The sequence below is a fragment of the Dioscorea cayenensis genome, chromosome 9 (assembly GCF_009730915.1).
Source record: "Dioscorea cayenensis subsp. rotundata cultivar TDr96_F1 chromosome 9, TDr96_F1_v2_PseudoChromosome.rev07_lg8_w22 25.fasta, whole genome shotgun sequence".
Classification (NCBI taxonomy): Eukaryota; Viridiplantae; Streptophyta; class Magnoliopsida; order Dioscoreales; family Dioscoreaceae; genus Dioscorea; species Dioscorea cayenensis.
This window is the reverse complement of record NC_052479.1, coordinates 17264635-17282221: the sequence shown is the minus strand read 5'-3', so window position 1 is coordinate 17282221 and position 17587 is coordinate 17264635. Positions and strand designations below refer to the sequence as shown.

Genomic DNA, 17587 nt, shown 5'->3' with positions numbered 1-17587 from the left:
GTCATTGTTCTTCTTTGCGGGCATTTGGGTGGGAGTTTCACGGGCTCCATGCGCCCGCATGGATGCCCGTGAGGTTTCTTGGAAATTCTCAAGGCTCGATGCTTGTAGCAAAAAAACATCTGTAGCATAAATCATGCGTAGTCTGTAGCACCGACATGTTTTTACGGGCATTTGGTGCATGAGCTTCACGGGCTCCATGCGCCCGCATGGAGCCCGCATGGACTGACAGGGATTTAAATAGAACATGATTTTTCTAGGGCAAAGGGGAGTTTTTTTGGGGAGTTTTTCTCTTGGGCCTCTAGGGCCGGCCGCCCCACTCTTCCCACCGGCGATCTACTGCGCAAGGCTTCACCAAGAGGAGACAAACTTTGAAGGAGAAGATAGGGAGAAGATCCTAGTCATCAAAAAGTATCATTTGAGGAGAGATCTCTTCAAATCTTCAAGATCTTCACCATCTAAGGGGATCTAAAGCTAGAGGGAGTAGTTCTTACTTCTCTTCTTCTTTATTTGTTCCTTGGATTTGTATGAGTGGTCCTCTTTCATGAGGCACTAACTTATTTGTGATTTGGATATGATGAACTCTAGGGTTGATTGTTTGTAATTTGGATGATCATCTTTATTGATGTATTGTTGGATGTTGTATTTCTTTTTATGGAAACTTGTAGTTTGTGGTTCAAGTCTTGTGTACTTTGATGTGTTGATTTGCATGAGAACTACTGTATTTCAACTTCTAGGTTGTACTTGGTTGCGTGACCATCGCCCTTGTACTAGACACACTTGGCTTGGAAGGGATCCATGTACAAATACACCGTGACCATCGGGTATTTTTGTACCCCTCCGAGCAATTAGGGTTGGACCTAGTTTGAGTGTCGACCACGATTAGAGATTTCCACGAGGTGTAATGCAATCATACGAGGATTTGGGCGAGGCGATTCGACCCAATACTTGTATGGGATTAGGGGATTCAATTGCCGTGACCATCGGGTTGAGCTAATTTAGGATTCTCTTGGCCCAACTACCATCTCGCATTTCATCCTAAATTCAGGGACCTAATGACAACCCTAGGGGATTCGTTGTCCAAATCACTCCCTTAACTGTTTGATTCTCCCTTGAGTTCGTATTGTGTGTAGTAGTACCCCGGATTTCATTGTAGTTAATTCTTTCTCTTTTTTTATAATTACTATTCATCTTTCGGAGTGTTAGGCTAGGGAAATAGAGCGAAAGGGAAGTAATAGTAGCTCCTTGGGCCCAGGGAATACGACCCTCTCGTGCTCGCACGAGAGGTATTACTTGATGACTCCGTGCACTTGTGGATCTCTCATCAAAGAGAGGGCCTAGATATTGACCACCACTACTTCAGCTCTGGCCAGCTTCAAAACGGATGCATAATATCAACAGCTTGAGCACCCTTTGCTCAAGATGATTCTTGCTTTGATGCCGTAGTTTTCCCGTTCAATTCCAGTTCTAGTTATCCAATGGCAACTCTTTCCATCTATCGTCTGGCTCTCCTCTATTGAGAACCCCAATTCACGAGCGAGGACTCTATCAAGTATCCGGCGTGATTAGGGAGGGGACGGAGTTCGAACCTGCGGTCTTCGGGTCATGAGGGTCGATGAGTTGACCAATTACTCTACCCCGCTTCTTCCCCTGATATTTCTTTCCCTCTTCCCACTGGGGTTCCCCTGCTTTGCTTGGCAGGGATAGAACCAGTGCTTAGGTTACGGCTAGGCGCAGAGGTTGGAGCTCCGCTCTTCCCCTCTCCCGCCCTTCCTGCATGAGCAAAGCCGCCTTCTTCGAGGCCGCCTGGAAGAAAAATGCAAGGAAGAGTAGCGCCAAAGCAACTAAGTATACGAGCGCCCCAACCCAGTGTTTGGACTTCCTAAAGAAAGTACTTTTATTTTAGCACAACCTAACTTCATGAATTTTTTCCTGGTTTTATTTGACTGAGCTCACTTTTTCTTTAATGTACTTAATTTCCCTTCTTTGACACATTCCTCCCTCATTTTTTGCTTGATCCTATCCTCATTCTTCTTTTTCCTTTACAGTTAGAGCTGTCTTAGGCAGTTTGTCTTCTTTCTCTATTCTATTATACAAACAAAATTTGAATTGAGCGTGTGAGTAGCGAAACTATATTGCTTGTGGGATTTTACGCTTTTTGATTGAGAATACTCTCTCTTTGGGACTAGGAAAGATTTCCTGTGAGTCCTATATGAACCGGTCTGTCTATAAGGCCTCCTTTCACTTTTCTTGACTTTCATGTATGTTCCTCGGGCAGAACAACGTAGCTGGGGGAAAGGTGACCGAACCTCCTATAGTTCTCAAGAGAAGTCGCTCCGCCACTGAAAAAATAGAAATCGCGCCGATCGATCTCACCGCAAGTAATGACGGTTGAAGAATATTATGAATCGAATCCTTACTATGAACGAGGATATTCCTCTGGGGAGGTGCCCTCATCACAAGTCGATTAAGATTTGATTGCGCCCATCCAAGCGCACTTCCTCGAAGGGGAAAGAAAAGTTGCATGTCTACGAGGCATGTGACGATTCTAACCCGATCGACGCCTCAGAAGATTGGTCAAAGCAAGCCATTATGCATCAACATCAAGCCATCCAAAGAGCAGATTCGAGAAGTTGACTACATCGACGGTTGCTCCGCGAGTCACCCGAAGCGAGCCATCAGCCAAAGAAGTTACAAAAGACCCCTCATCTTCTAGAAAAAGGCTGATTGAGGTCACTGATGCACCTGCAAAGAAGACTAGGATGACCGAGGTTCTAGCTACTCGGATAGGAAAAGATTATGCAAGGGCTTCTCAACCTGAGAGCTAAGAAGAAGCTGCTCCAGATCAAAGCAATAAGGTAGTTCCACAGGGTGAATATGACCTCCTTGGTCATCTCAGTAAGCTACCAGCTCAGATCTCTATTTTTTAGTTGTTGAATACTTCTCCAAAGAATAACATAAGGAGTTGTTATTCAATTTCAACCAAACAAAAAAAAGCACAGGTTCCCGTAATCCTGACAGTAGAAGAGCTGCAAGACGTGGTCGAACAGATTACGCCTATGTTTGTGCTGACCTTTAGAGTACATACAAAAGGGAATGGATACATCACAATAAGCGGCCTACGTATCTAGGCGGGATATAGGTCAGCAAGCAAGCATAGCTAGATCTAAGGTATATGGATCAGAAGTTATATCCTAACCCCAACCCACCACCCTTCTTTCTCGGAAGAAAATGGTACCATCGATCATCCCATTCCATTCTTTGGTTCTTCCCTTTGCATGTGCGAGCAAATCATATAAGAAAGAAGCTCGTGTGCTGTATTCCCCAGAGGGGCCGGGGCAGGTTCACTCATCATCGATTGACCAGTTCATTTACTATGCTATTTCTGCTTGATCACAGCTGGCCCTTCTTTCGTGCAGTGCACTTTGTTGATGATTGCATGCATACTCGCTGAACATTCCCTTCGTGGACCAGAAAAAAGATCTATGAGCAAATAAATGAATTCAAGCGATAGAAATGAGGCATTCAAGCTCTTCTCTGCTAACCGATCATAAGGTGGATTTACTATGATGAATTGGGATCCGCATTAACCAACTCGCATGCAATCTCGATTTCAGTCTTCTCATTGTTATTACACATTTTGACTAGCCGTGTGTATGCAGTGGAGGAAGCAAACCGATATCGGATGTGTGTGTAAGAGCCTTGTTTACACTTTATTGCATGCTCATTGAGACAATGCCTCTTCTTTGGTTATGCGACTAGGAAAAATGATCCACAAAGAGATTCATGTGATGTTGTTGTTTCGCTTGGCCCAACTGCTGACACCCTGCCTGCCAGATGCTCTTGCTGTGAACCTTTCCCTTATATCTGTACCGAATTTGATTTCTATTAAGCTATTCTTTCTGGCTTGATCACAGATATTGGGACAAAGACAATTGGAATTACACCCTACAAGGAGCTGGTCCAAGCTTTCCTTTCGTGCTCGCTCTCGTTTGCTATTGACCACAAGCAAGGTACTATACGGTGGAGAGAATATCCCGGTGAACCATAAAGACAGGGACGGGCTATTCTAGCTGAAGTTTTAGATTCCTCTGCGGATAATTTTTCTTCTGGCTATGAAATACCATCCGTTTGGAGTAATGGTAATGGAACTATTCACAGGCCAGGCCTGTCACCGATGCTTTCAATCTTCCTGTTCTCTTGTCCCCACAACAAGGAGATCAAAATCACTGGAATGAGGACCCAGCTCTACACTCCACAAGCGCTAGCCAGGGAAATTTCCACTCTACGTGGAGTCTTTGAGGGGAGAAAGCCCTTCCGAATGAGAGAAGGATCCTGGCCTAGAAAGCTATCGCCCTTTCTCTTTTTTTAAAATGAGAAGTCACGCTTGGGTAGGCCGGGAAGGGTGTATGCCACTAGTCACTAAGGAAGAAAAAGATCCTCTTATAACAAATCATCGAACCCCGAGACCAATGAAAGGAGAGCTTGCCACAATGCTATAAGGAACAAAAGCAAACAAGCAAAGCAAGTGAGCCTTTTCCCGTTCGAGAAGGTTTTTCATAGTCATTTATTTTACAACATTAATTCAGAAGAGAGGTTGAGTCTTCGAGTTCGAGTGCATAACACTAATTTCTAAAAAAAGGGTTAGGGTCAGGGCTTTCCTTCCTTCCATCTGTAACTCAATGTTGAGATTGAGATTCCTCCTTTTAAAAAAAAGTCCTCCATGAAGAAAATTCAAATTTAATTTAAAGGAAAATATTTGAATGCTTCTCAATTAATTCGGATTTCTTTTTTATATTTGCGCCAACACCTTACCATCTTTCTTTCAAAAGATGAGAACACATCCCTGCCAGTCACAAGAGTTTGACTACAAACAAAAAGCAGGCGTGTTCTTACTATATGACTCTACCTTCACTCTTCCCTTAGCGAGATGACACGAGCATGTGAGGATGCTTTTTGAGCCAAAGGACTCCTTTTTCTCGGAGAAGGAAAAAGACACGATGATGCAATTCCTAACCCATATCCAATATGCTCAACGGCCTTTTATTCGCTATCAGCACTATACACTCTCTCTCACTTTCTCTCCCGCTCGGCGAGCGTCATACACCACATCGATGCTTTCTTCCTAAAGATTTTTGGGACCAAGCTGTGCTCTTAGTGTGTGCTTGGGAAAAGGAAGACCGACTTAGGCTTAGGGGAGACACTCGAGGGATTTATCATCCCACGGAATAAAATGGAAAAAGAGAAGTCCCTCTTTATTTGATTTGACCGAGCTGAAAAGCTGGGAGCTCGCTTTAGTTTTTAAGCTGGCAAAGATCCGCTCTTACACTTTTGAATTAGAAGCGCACAATCAATTTAGATTCGCTTTCCAGTGGCTATATAAAGGCATAACCAATATAGCACCGAAGCAAACAAGAAAGCAAAGCAAAGCTCTATCGCGAGGAGTAGAGTAGCAACAAAGAAATAACACAAAAAGAACTCGGAAAAGAAATAGCGCACTTAAGCGAGCAAGAGAAGAATTGGAAATAGGAATCTTTCGAGAAGCTTCCACCTATTACCCAAAAACTCCGGGACACATATGTAGATATCGCCAAAATTTTTATTGAGGATCTCGAACTATCCACTATCACGGACACAGACACCCTTGTCGAACATGTGTCCAACCTCGGGAGAAACCGAAATCTATACGCTGGGTTAATAAGAGAGCGTTTCCCACAATGACTTGTTATTGTGAGTTTTTCTGTTAACTGCAAAAATAACCTAACATAACTTGTCCACTTATAAAGATGTAAACACAAGAATGTGGAATAGCTTCGTAAGTTTTAATAATGGATCATCGACCCAGCTTTTGTTTGGTACTGTTGACTCTATAAAGCCCGGATCGCTCTTTCCTTTCGGAAGTGATCTATTATAATATATGAGATTTTCAAGTTAGTTGAGTGCAGAGAATAGCACGGTTGGCATTAGTGCTTTTTTTCTTTGTCAAGTGTTATATGGGCTGTTTAAGCGAGTTGAGCCTTCTCTTTCTCGAGCCCCGTGCACCTGAAAAACTAAAGCAGGAGCGCAACGGCTTTTCTGCCATAGCTTGCTGTGTCGCCAAGAGAGTCTATTGACCAAGCGGACAGACAACTTCCTGTTAAAAGAAAATGAAGCAATAAGAGCCTCTTAATGAAATTCAGACACAACGCTTGACTATCCAGAGAGGTTAAGAGAGTGTGACCCATTCATGCCCGAGGTGTACCAAGAAGCACAGAAAAAAAGCATATTATGGAATATAGCTGCTTGACAAGTTCCAATTGCTTATATCCCATAAGTGCACGGGTTTGTCAAAGTAATAATCCCGGGTGAGCGGGGTCGAATCCACAGGGAGTAGGGAGTAAAGACACTTAATTCGATTTTTAGCTATGTGAAGTATCAACAATGATAAGTGTGGTAATGATTCCATTCTCGAAAATTAAAAAGCAACAAGTAAGAGAGCAAAAAGTAAGGAGGAGGCAAGGCAATCGATAAAGATGGGGTACTCGGATGATGCTTCACCTAGGATAATCGCTTCAAGTGCAAGAACTCTCTATTATGCTTCCTAATCAATGCAACGGTGAGTCGTAGAAATCCTTAAATACATAGTCCCAAACCTAAGGTCAACTATGCCTAACTCTATTCATGTCCCGGAGGAGAGATTAAATAACCTCTCAACCTCGCACTCGAATAAAGTTGTAATGAGCTTTAGGGATTCCAAGTGATAAATCGCTTCGTAATTATAGACCTAACACTTTGGTCCAGGCGGAAGGTCCCTAGCCACAATTAAGCCCTAGATACTAAGATCCCCTCAACACTTCACTCCATTGCACGCGCAACTAGGCCCCAACGGAGGTTCATCCCTTAGACCATTCACTCTATTATGGCCGCAAAGAACTCAAGGAACGGAGGTAGAATCTATCACGTCGGAGGGGAAAGGGGACGCTCCTGTACCTCTCGACTCACCCTCTCAACCCTCTCCAACCTAGCTTTGTCTAACGCTCATGGTGTGTCACTCACTCATAAGATTACCAACAAAAACTCTCAACCCTAGTGTCACTCTAGGGGAAATGTTCATACGATCAAGCATTCAAGGTTGGAACTCACAATAAACATCAATTTATTGACAGCATAATAAAGAAGTTCAATGAAACGAATACATCCTAGGGTTCACAATCACCCAAGTACCCACTAGGGGTTTAGCTCTCCATGGAGCTAAGTACAATGAAAGAAATCGAATGTAAAAGCAATAAATCCATAATGAAACCCCCTCGATGGTTGTGTCGATGGTCTTATGGAAAGTCCTCTACTCGTCGTCCAAGGATTCCTTCATCCAGTATAGGATACGCCTCGATCGAAGCTCCCCTACCAACCTTCTTCCTAATGGAATCACGATGTCAGAGCCATAGAACCTCTCCAAAACCTTGGTCATTACCTCTTGAAACCCTAGCCGCAGCCATCTCGCAAGTTGGGGAAAAGATGGAGAAAAGAATGCTGAAATCGGGGCTGAAATCGGCTTTAAATAGGGCTAGAATCGGGCGACTACACGGGCGTGGATAATTTCCACACGCCCGTGTGGATTCTCTGTTTCTCTGATTTCTCGGCCGGGCTGATATAGTACTTGCTACATTGTTTTACTACAGTACCTGCTACAATACTCTGCCGGAAATATGCCCGAATTCCATACTTTCATTGGGGAGTAGCATAAGCGGGCACACGCTTTACGTCGTGAATCACTTGCTTCTTCAATGATGTACACGTTGGTGGATCTCTTGTTCTTATATGCATAAATCGAGAATGCTCGAGTGTGACCGCCTTTGTGCCCCTCCAAATGAATGTGCTCACTCGAATCACGAGGAGGTTGGCACACACTCTAGCATCTCACACCGACCTATGTCTTCGCGTTTGAACCTTAGCAAGATCTCCTCCCAAAAATAGGTGCATTATGATCCACATTGGCCTATTTCCTTCATACTCGACCTCACAACCCTACCCTGCATAAAAAGTAACATAAAAAAACACATATTAATGTAAAAAAACATGAGAAAAGTAATGCTCAACATAAGGAATGAACGCTTCGCATTCATATCGCACAAGCACTTATCACTGCTATAAAGGTAGGGATACAGATATACCTCACCCTCTATACCAGCCAATTACTATGTACCCTGAGACAAGGAATTTTGGCATGACTAAGCCACCTTTTGCTAGCCTCGGACAGAAGACTCTAGATGAATTCCGGTCAGGAGTAGGTTAGAAGCAGACAGGCAAGAGCAGGTCAGACTGTGATCAAGCGACCACGTATAGCTTGTTGCCTGCTTTCTAGGAATGACTGAGCCCGGAAGACATTGCTGGAGCCCGGAGTGATTCAAGATCAGATAGAATGAACCTCCCCCAGCATCTGACATGATTAGACGGGGACAGGATTCGAACTGCAGTCTTCAGGTCATGAGCCTGATGAATCGAACAATTCCTCTACCTCGTTTCTTCCCCTGATCTTCCTTTCCCTCTTCCCACTGGGGTTCCCCGGCTTTGCTTGGCTGGGATAGAACCAGCGCTTAGGTTGTGGCTAGGCGCGGAAGTTGGAGCTCCGGTCTTCCCCTTTACCACCCTTCCTGCATGAGCAAAGCCGCCCTCTTTGAGGCCGCCTGGAAAAAAAACGCAAGGAAGAGTTCAGCATTCTCATAGGCTCCAGGTCTAATTAGGAAAAAAAAGAAAAAGGGGTTTAGTTGGAGTTCTAGTGAATTAATCCTCTTATCCAATTAGACTTGAAATTCTTAAAGTCAAGTTTAGACTCCTCCTTTACTCTTTGGTTGGAGCTCTCCGATCTTCTTACCCTTCAAAGCTTCAAGTCGAAACCTAGATCAAAGAGATTGGATTCAGGAAGGAACTCTATCTAGAAGACCGCTTGGAAGCACTACTCACATGTATTGATTCATACCATAGAAAGCTACTTACGATAACTTCGAGATCATAGACCAGCACAAAGACCAATAAAGAAAAAACACTTCTATCCTAATAGTTGAAGATAAGCTTCCACTCTCTTCTTCTGCTACCACATCTAGTAAAGGCTTGTTCTCGATGAGCATAGCACGTTGATCTTCATCTCCTACATTGTCATTAGAGAAATCCTCATCTTGCCCTGTAATAATATATAAAGAAAATATACTAAATTTTCTTGCTGATCCGATCCCTCAATAAGAGGGAATGGACCGACCGACCCAATCGTCAGCTGTCTGATTCGTCTTGATGTTTCCTACAAGAAAAATGTAAACAGGAGTAGACTCAGTCAAGACCGGGGAGGGTTAAAATACGGGGTCTACGTTAGACATCAGAAAGACTTCCACCAGAGCAGAAAGAGAGGGATCCGCATTTTCTAATCCTAGGCAAGCCAAGCTCGGTTATGATTTTGCCAGCCAATTTAGTTACGTCAGTAGGAAAGCTTGTGGAAAGAAAGAAGAAGCTCGAGAATAAAAATGAAAGGAATGAGAGCAAAGAGGGGCAGTTTCCATAAGATTTTTTGCGTAAAGAGCGTCTAGCCCAACTAGAGCTGCTAGACGAGAGGAGATTGAAAGCGGCGCATCAAGCCCAAGCATATCAATGCCGGATTTCCGGATTCTACGAGAAGAAGGTGTTAGAACGATGATTCCAGGAAGGAGACCTAAACTAAAGAACTTCTTCCCCGGTCCACTGGGGAAGTTCAGACCGGAGGGGCCTTACAAGTCTATAGCGCGAAGCGAGTGCTTTACGGCGATACTTGATGAAATAGGAGCGAGGTGTTCTTTAACGGAAAGACCAAAACAAAGTTGAGTACCCCCCCTCTGACTTCTAGCTCTAGTAGCTAGCTAGCTTTCTGTACGCTTTGTATGGCAATGGCTTCGGGCATTGTGGCTGTAGTAGTATAGCTGTCTTTGCTTTCTGGCTTTGGCGCTTTCCTTTTGTGCTTGCTTTCTTTCCTATTGCTTGTGTTGTGCCAGTTGAAGGGCCCGGTTGCTTGTGTTGTGCCAGTTGAAAGGGCCGGTTGCTTGCTACTCCAACTCCAGTAAGATTAGATAAATAGAAAAAGTAAGTAGAGGAGAATGATAGAGGGACAGAGGTAACAGGACGAACGGTTGGTTGAACTAGGTGATAGCTTAGAGGCGGCTCATCCCGCTCAACCGCTTCCCGATCGAAAGTGATAGCGATATAGTGTTTGCTCTAATTCTATTCTGAGGACCCACCATTCCATATGACGGATGGCGAGTGATATTTATCTATTCAAAGCCTAATTGGGTACTACTTGGGCAAACGCCCATACTATGTTCATGAAAAAGTCTCTATCTTTGGAGAAAAGTTGTAAACTAGTAGGCACTTTGGAAAAGTTTTCTCTTAATGACCTTCCAATTTTGAGACACGCCCGATTGTCACTTTAACGATCGCCCTTTTCTTCTTTGTCAATGGTCCTCGGGTTTCCCACTTGTTAAGGACCTTTTATGCTCGGTCCCGGTTTGGATTATACTACCCAACCTGAGGCTCAACTGGTGGACTCCGACGATCATCGGAATTATAGCGAGTTCCGTCGGCAAACCGTTGTATATGGATGAGCTCACGGTGTTTAGGTAGAGACTGACGTATGCAAGAGTTTAGGTTGAGATTGGTGTGTATGGGAATTCTTACCAGCAGGCCATCCAATAGGAGTGGAGGCCTGACTCTTGTCTAGGGTGTAACTCGTTTGGTTATGACAAAGATCAATGCCCGAAATTTGTTGCTCTGACCTTCCTGTAACCTGAGCCCTCCTAAAAATACATGGGTGAAAAAAGGGAGAAAGAAAGAGGCTGGTGATAGAAAGCAGAAAGAGAAGCCACCGGCTGAAGACGCAACCACTTTTTTATACTTGATAAAATGTTGCTCAATCTGCCTGCCCCTGCCCTTGTTCATGCAACCTCTGTGGTACCTAGTCCATGCCCCGGAAGATGATACAAGCACAGGGGCTGATGCTGCTGCAGCCATAGAAAGAAGATTTAAAGTCCCTCGAACTGAAAGATCATCGATTGGATACTAGGTCATTCTTTCGGTCAGGTTGACTCAATAATAAAATGGCAATTCCAGCTACCCGATTGATTAAGCACCCACAACGGGAAGAAGTTACTCACCTCATCTCCATATTTTTTTAGGTTCTGTCACCCTTATTCCTTCCACTGGTGCGATGATGGAGGAGTAAGAGCAATACGATATTCTTACCATTCCATTCCAGCTGGCTTCAAAGTTCGGGTAGGCAATGGGATGCAAGATTCGAAGATGAATAAGTGAATGGGACAAGAAAGGAATCTTCCCCTACCTCGCGTAGAATCAATCGATGAGAAAGAGCTCTTCGTCGTTACCAGCCGGCGTAGATAACAATGGATGGGAATTCCAGCTACTCGTTGAGCTTCTCGACCCAGTTTTGATGGGAAGGGGGAGTTGGGGAATTTTGAGCTAGAGTTTCCAACAATTTTTTTTAATGATGGAGGTAAGGGAGAGAACTGCTTCTAAGGCTGGAGATTTACGAGGGATCATTTCTTTTGAAATATTTAGGCCAGATTTTACTACACAGGCCACTGATCTGAATCATTTTTGTAGGACCTCTCACGTTTGAAGACCGTTGGCTGTTTTGAAAGTGATCATCTTTAGGGGCCTATCACTAATCAGTTGGTGGAGATCACAAAAGGCTTTCTTCGATGAGTGTAGTGAGCAAACTAGGTAGATGGTCAGGTCGGTGGTCTATAGGTCAAGCACTTTGACTGTCTACGAGATCTAGGCAGGATCAAATAGTAGTTTTCGCTGTGAGACTGTGGTAAGGTCAAAAAAACTATGATTTGCCTTAACTTTTCTTTCATATCGGCATTGAGAGATAGGCTTGACGATTTGGTAGGCGGCCTATTTTAAGACTGTCGAACTTGGAGATGATGTGAACCTCGAGACATGCCTATCTTTTCGAAAGCTTTGTGTTTCGGTTCTATGTCTCATTATAAGGAGATAAAATCAAGTCAGAGATGAGGCTACGTGATCCCGAGTTCCAATCCCTACTACCTTGAGTTGGAGGATGAAAGATCTCACAATGACATAAAGAAAGAAAGTTATCCTTTTGCACGCGTAACATAACATAAGTCCAAGCGCCACTTTGTATAGTTTGCACTTAGAAAGAGAGATAAGTTAGGCCAATCTCAACCACCCGAAAGTTTGAGCGCTATGGTTGATTGATCTCAAATGGCACTTAGAACAAGAGATTTCACTCACCTTTCCTTCTTCGTTATCTTAGGTAGGAAGAGCATGAAGGGAGGGAGGCTATGGAATAAGATCAACACTATGTCTTGCCTTGCTGCTACTCCGTCTCAGTCGGTATCGACAAGGGTTTTTGCCAGTGAGCTTTGCGTCTAGAACATTGACTATAAACCTCTTATTAGGGATTTGGAAAAGTCCAACTACTTCGATTATGATGATTGATTCGATATAACTGTTTAGATTCATGTCCAACTTCAGCACTGAGCCAGAGTCAACAACAGAGATGCCAAACAGACCAAAGTATGGAACTCACAATAGGTAAGGAGTGACTGTGTTGAAGCTTCAACCGTAGAGCTCGCGAAAACTTCGAGCGAACTCCACGAGTGTGCCGGAAAAGACTACAAAGAATCTTTGAGTTGTAAGCGCAGTAAATCGCAATTCTTTGTTTTGTGTGTGTCGGGTAGCGCGCGTTAAGGTTAAGATGGCTTCGTCGCATGATTGTACGGGCGAGGTATAAAGCCAAAACCTGTTGGAGTTCCCCGCCATCGCCTCGTCTAGATCCGGGGGTTTGTACCCTAAAGTAGCATAGATGCAAGTTGCAGAGACAAGTTCCCGCCAAGATGGGAGATCCATCATATCTATATGAACAAACCAGCACAGGTAGCAGTGGTTGATTGATGGCTCGAGTTATCCTTTTTTAACTATCTCGCCCAGTATATCTGTCGGGAGCAAGAGCATATCCCAGTCCCATATTCAATTGATTGAGATCTAGCGGTACTCACTACCGGGGCGAAGGAAGGTCTTCTTTGTTGTTGATTTGTGTTTTCGAAGAAGAATCTTTACTAATATAAGAAAAAAAGAGATAATTATATATCTTATCTTCTTCTTCTATCTTTTTTCACCGGGCTCTTCTTATTTATATTGTTGCTCGGAAGATTGCGAGTAGCAATGATAGTAGCGAGCATCATCTTAGCCGGATCGATAGATAGATTCCTTTGAAAGCCCGGCTTATTACTAGCTCGAGTTGGCTTGTCTTTCTTCTAGTCGCTTCGAGGTCAGTAAGCGAAGGCTTTGGCTTTGGACACGGCTACATTGAACTTTTGTTTTAGGCTTACGCCTTTTTCTTTTCATCGCCGGTGCCTTTTACTTATGGATGGCATAACCGAGTCGACTCGGCAAGCTGTAGTCTTGGAGCTCCGTTCGGCATCTCGGTTGAGTCAGGGTGGCTCACTGCGATCTTGGTACCACCGCTCGCCCCTTAGCTCGCTCGACTTTTTGTACCTATGCTCGTTTTTTGTCAGCTCAGTTGTTTATATATTTTTCTTTCCATAGTGTTAATACGCTAAAGCTCATGCTACTTATTTGTTTGGATTCGGTTTCTTTTTGATATGAGAATTGGATTGATATCACCAAATTTTTTGGTATTAGTCCTCTGAGACTGCCAGATCTCTTTCTTATATAAGGGTGTGTTGACCCTCATCACTAATCCGGAGTAAGAATGGAACTGATCTCAAGAGCGGCATGTCTTTGAAGAAGAAGAAGAGATCGATCGCGTACCACTTACTGGGATTAACGAGTAAAGACTACCTCACTTACCAAAGCGAAGAGACGGGCGACTTACTTGACTAAGCCTAAGCGGCTTACGAGACTTGCTTGACTACACTAGCGGGTAGACGGACTAGACTACCTTAGCGAAGAAAGAGACTACCGAGCGCAAGAAGTGGTATCATATATAAGAAAAGCTGAAGGCTCGAGTGCTTACGGACTCTTGAGTTACTCGGCTGTATCACAAAAGTCAATTCGAGTAAGAGATTTTGGATAAGAAACATATGCTTAACACATGCTTCCGAACTCCATTTTCGGGTAGGGAGGCGATGAAAGTGGTTCGAGTAGCTCAGCGAGTTAGAGCAAAGGGGTCGAAAAATCCTTGTGTCAGTGGTTCAAATCCACTTCTGAGCGGGCTTTTGGTCCAAAAGACACGTAGGCGAGAGCAAGCCTGATGAAGGAAGAATTCAAGTAAAAGAGGCTGATCGGCAGATTTCCAAAAAGTGGTGGTTCTCTTATCCGTGTACCCAAAGCGGGGTTGGTGAGTTCGGTTCGAGTGTTTATAGATCGGGTGGATCTATATGTTACGGGGGATCTGAAGTGTAGCGCATCTGAGTCGAGCATCTGTTTTGGAGTCTGAGGGCCATAGGTTCAAATCCTGTCACCTTGATGTTCTGTTTAGTCAGCTACAATGAGACCGCTGATTATATAAAAAGATATGCTGGACCTTTCTCGATGCTTTTGGGTGACTCACCAACCGATCTGGCAGTGATCGATGACAGAATGGTACGAACAAATCAAAGGATTTTGATGTTCTCCATTGACTTCTCTCTTTGCCCATCAAAGGCCTTAGCATATGTTCCGTCATGGGTGTGCACCTTTTTCCGGGACAGGAACCGGCCTCCTACTCTCTTATGCAGCATTTATTAGCTTAGCGGGTGGATCGTGCAATAAGCCTCTCTCGACCCTCCCTTTCTCATACGTCTTTATGAAAGCCTCTCGTCTTTCGAGATCCGGTCCATCATTAACTCGATCGGATCTTCTTGTTTGCCCCGCTTTGATTAGGCATCCTTTAACATCTTTGATCATCATTTTGTGCCCTGCATCCCTCTGATTCGACCTTTTATCATCTGGGCTGGTTGGGTAGTGTAGTTGTTGTAAGGTTAGAGGCTCGGGAAAGGTGTTAAAAAGCTCTTTGACAACGAAAATGAGAAAATCGAGTCCAAAAATAAAACCAAGTGAATATAGACTTAAAGGCTTTTAACAAAAAAACAAAAAAATGTAGTTGTGGATGGAGTGAAAGAAAGTAATCCGGTTCAATCAAGTTTGTTGAGAAAAAGGAATTACACAACCGAAGTCCGAGGGCCAAAAAAAGATATATCCACCCGATATTTCACACCTTTGGATGAGCCACTAAAAGATGTCCTGAGTTTATTGGACCAAGCCGGATCAGATATCCATGTATTAGATCATGGAGTAATGGTCGGGAAAAGTGAAAGTGGTCTAACGAAAATCAAGATTGTGCATTTACTTTCATAAAACGTTTTGTTGTTAGTTTGTGGTGGAGCTAGCGACTCAGAACATGAGCTTTTGCTTATAACTGCACTGCCGAGATCATCGTTGATTGGAAGATCGAAACCTTTTACACTTAGGCCCCTATCTCTGATGCCCGGGCTTTTGTCTCTGCATAACACCAGGGAGGGGCGTCGGAACATGGAGGGATACTAGGCAAAGGTAAGCCGGATATGCTATGAAGAATGATACTCGAGCCTACCTACTGCTACTAATGCGCCTACTATGAGACCACTACTACTAAAATTCCATCCCGGTGCATCAACCGCAGACAGGTCAACCTACTCTCTCACTCAAATATGGATCTAGAACATCTTCTTCAAACCTTGCTTCGACTCTCGAACAGCAAGGCAAGATCCCTCGAGCGAAGAATGGCATGGATAGTGACTGGCATTTTTTTAGATAGTGACTGGCATTTTTTTAGATATGCATCACACACCTCATGTGGATCTAGCTTTCAATAGTGTAGAACACGTTATGAGAGATGTTGAAGGGGCTGGTTGCTCCATTATATGCATGCTAATGGGGCAAGTATGTTTCTCATTGTGGTTCACCTTCATATTTTTCGTGGTCTATATTATGCGAGTTATAGCAGTCCTAGGGAATTTGTTCGGTGTCTCGGAGTTGTCATATTCCTTTTAATGATTGTGACAGCTTTTATAGGATACGTACCACCTTGGGGTCAGATGAGCTTTTGGGGAGCTACAGTAATTACAAGCTTAGCTAGCGCCATACCTGTAGTAGGAGATACCATAGTGACTTGGCTTTGGGGTGGTTTCTCCGTGGACAATGCCACCTTAAATCGTTTTTTTAGTCTTCATCATTTACTCCCCTTATTTTTAGTAGGCGCCAGTCTTCTTCATCTGGCCGCATTGCATCAATATGGATCAAATAATCCATTGGGTGTACATTCAGAGATGGATAAAATTGCTTCTTACCCTTATTTTTATGTAAAGGATCTAGTAGGTTGGGTAGCTTTTGCTATCTTTTCTTCCATTTGGATTTTTTATGCTCCTAATGTTTTGGGGCATCCCGACAATTATATACCTGCTAATCCGATGCCCACCCCTGCCTCATATTGTGCCAGAATGGTATTTCCTACCGATCCATGCCATTCTTTGCAGTATACCTGACAAATCGGGAGGTGTAGCCGTAATAGCACCAGTTTCTATATCTCTGTTGGCTTTACCTTCTATTCATCGACAATATTTTTCATTTCATCCAAGAAGGATCAGAAGTATCCACCTTATTGGGGAGAAGTGGGTTATCAACTCACCATTTGGAAACAAATAGGTTCTTTGCAAGAAAGAATGACTTCTACCAAAGAGGGATCTATAACTTTGATCCAAGCAGTTTATGTACCTACGGATGATTTGACCGACCCTGCTCCTGCCACGACATTTGCAAATTTAGATGCTACTACCAAACTATCAAGAGGATAGCTGCCAAAGGTATTTATCCAGCGGTAGATCCTTTAGATTCAACGTCAACTATGTTACAGCCTGGCATCGTTGGCGAGGAACATTATAAAACTGCGCAAGCAAAAAGTTAAGCAAAATTCACAACGTTACAAAGAACTTCAGGACATTATATTTATCCTTTGGTTGGACGAATTATCTGAAGAAGATCGTTTAACCGTAGCAAGAGCACGAAAAATTATTCATTTCTTATCACAACCTTTCTTCATGGCAGAAGTATTTACGGGTTCTCTAGGGAAATATGTTGTTCTCGCAGAAACAATTAGGGGGTTTCAACTCATTCTTTCTAGAGAATCAGATAGTCTTCCCTTCAGGAGCCCGTGAAGCATTAGATGAAATTCTCCCAAACTAAGTCTTCCTTCAAGTATTTAGATCTGATCCAATCAGCCCTAAGATCATTCTTACCACTAGCTACTTCCCAGAATAATCTATCCTGACTAGTAGTGTTCCAGTCTTTCAAACTTTAAATTTACAAACCACCCTCTGTTTTTTTGGTCTCTGAGACAAGTTCCCATCTCACCGCCTTTGCATTTTTTTGAGGGAGGGCGAGCAATTCATTCGGAGTAATGAGAGAATGGATTTAGATTGATATGCATAGAAGGTAGGCTGGGTTCGCCATCAACGGTGAGAAGCTTAAACGCATTCTTGGGAACCTGGTGTCGAACTTATAAAGCCTATCAAACTGCCGTTTAAGGGCCTGGTATTGAATGCGCTGATCATGAGACCAATCTAACCTATTA

At 43.6% G+C, this 17587-nt stretch overlaps 1 pseudogene; it reads left to right on the top strand.

The window, feature by feature from the left end:
* The first annotated feature begins 15846 nt into the window (after positions 1-15846).
* On the top strand, positions 15847-17171 carry LOC120268540 (annotated as a pseudogene).
* Positions 17172-17587: the final 416 nt, after the last annotated feature.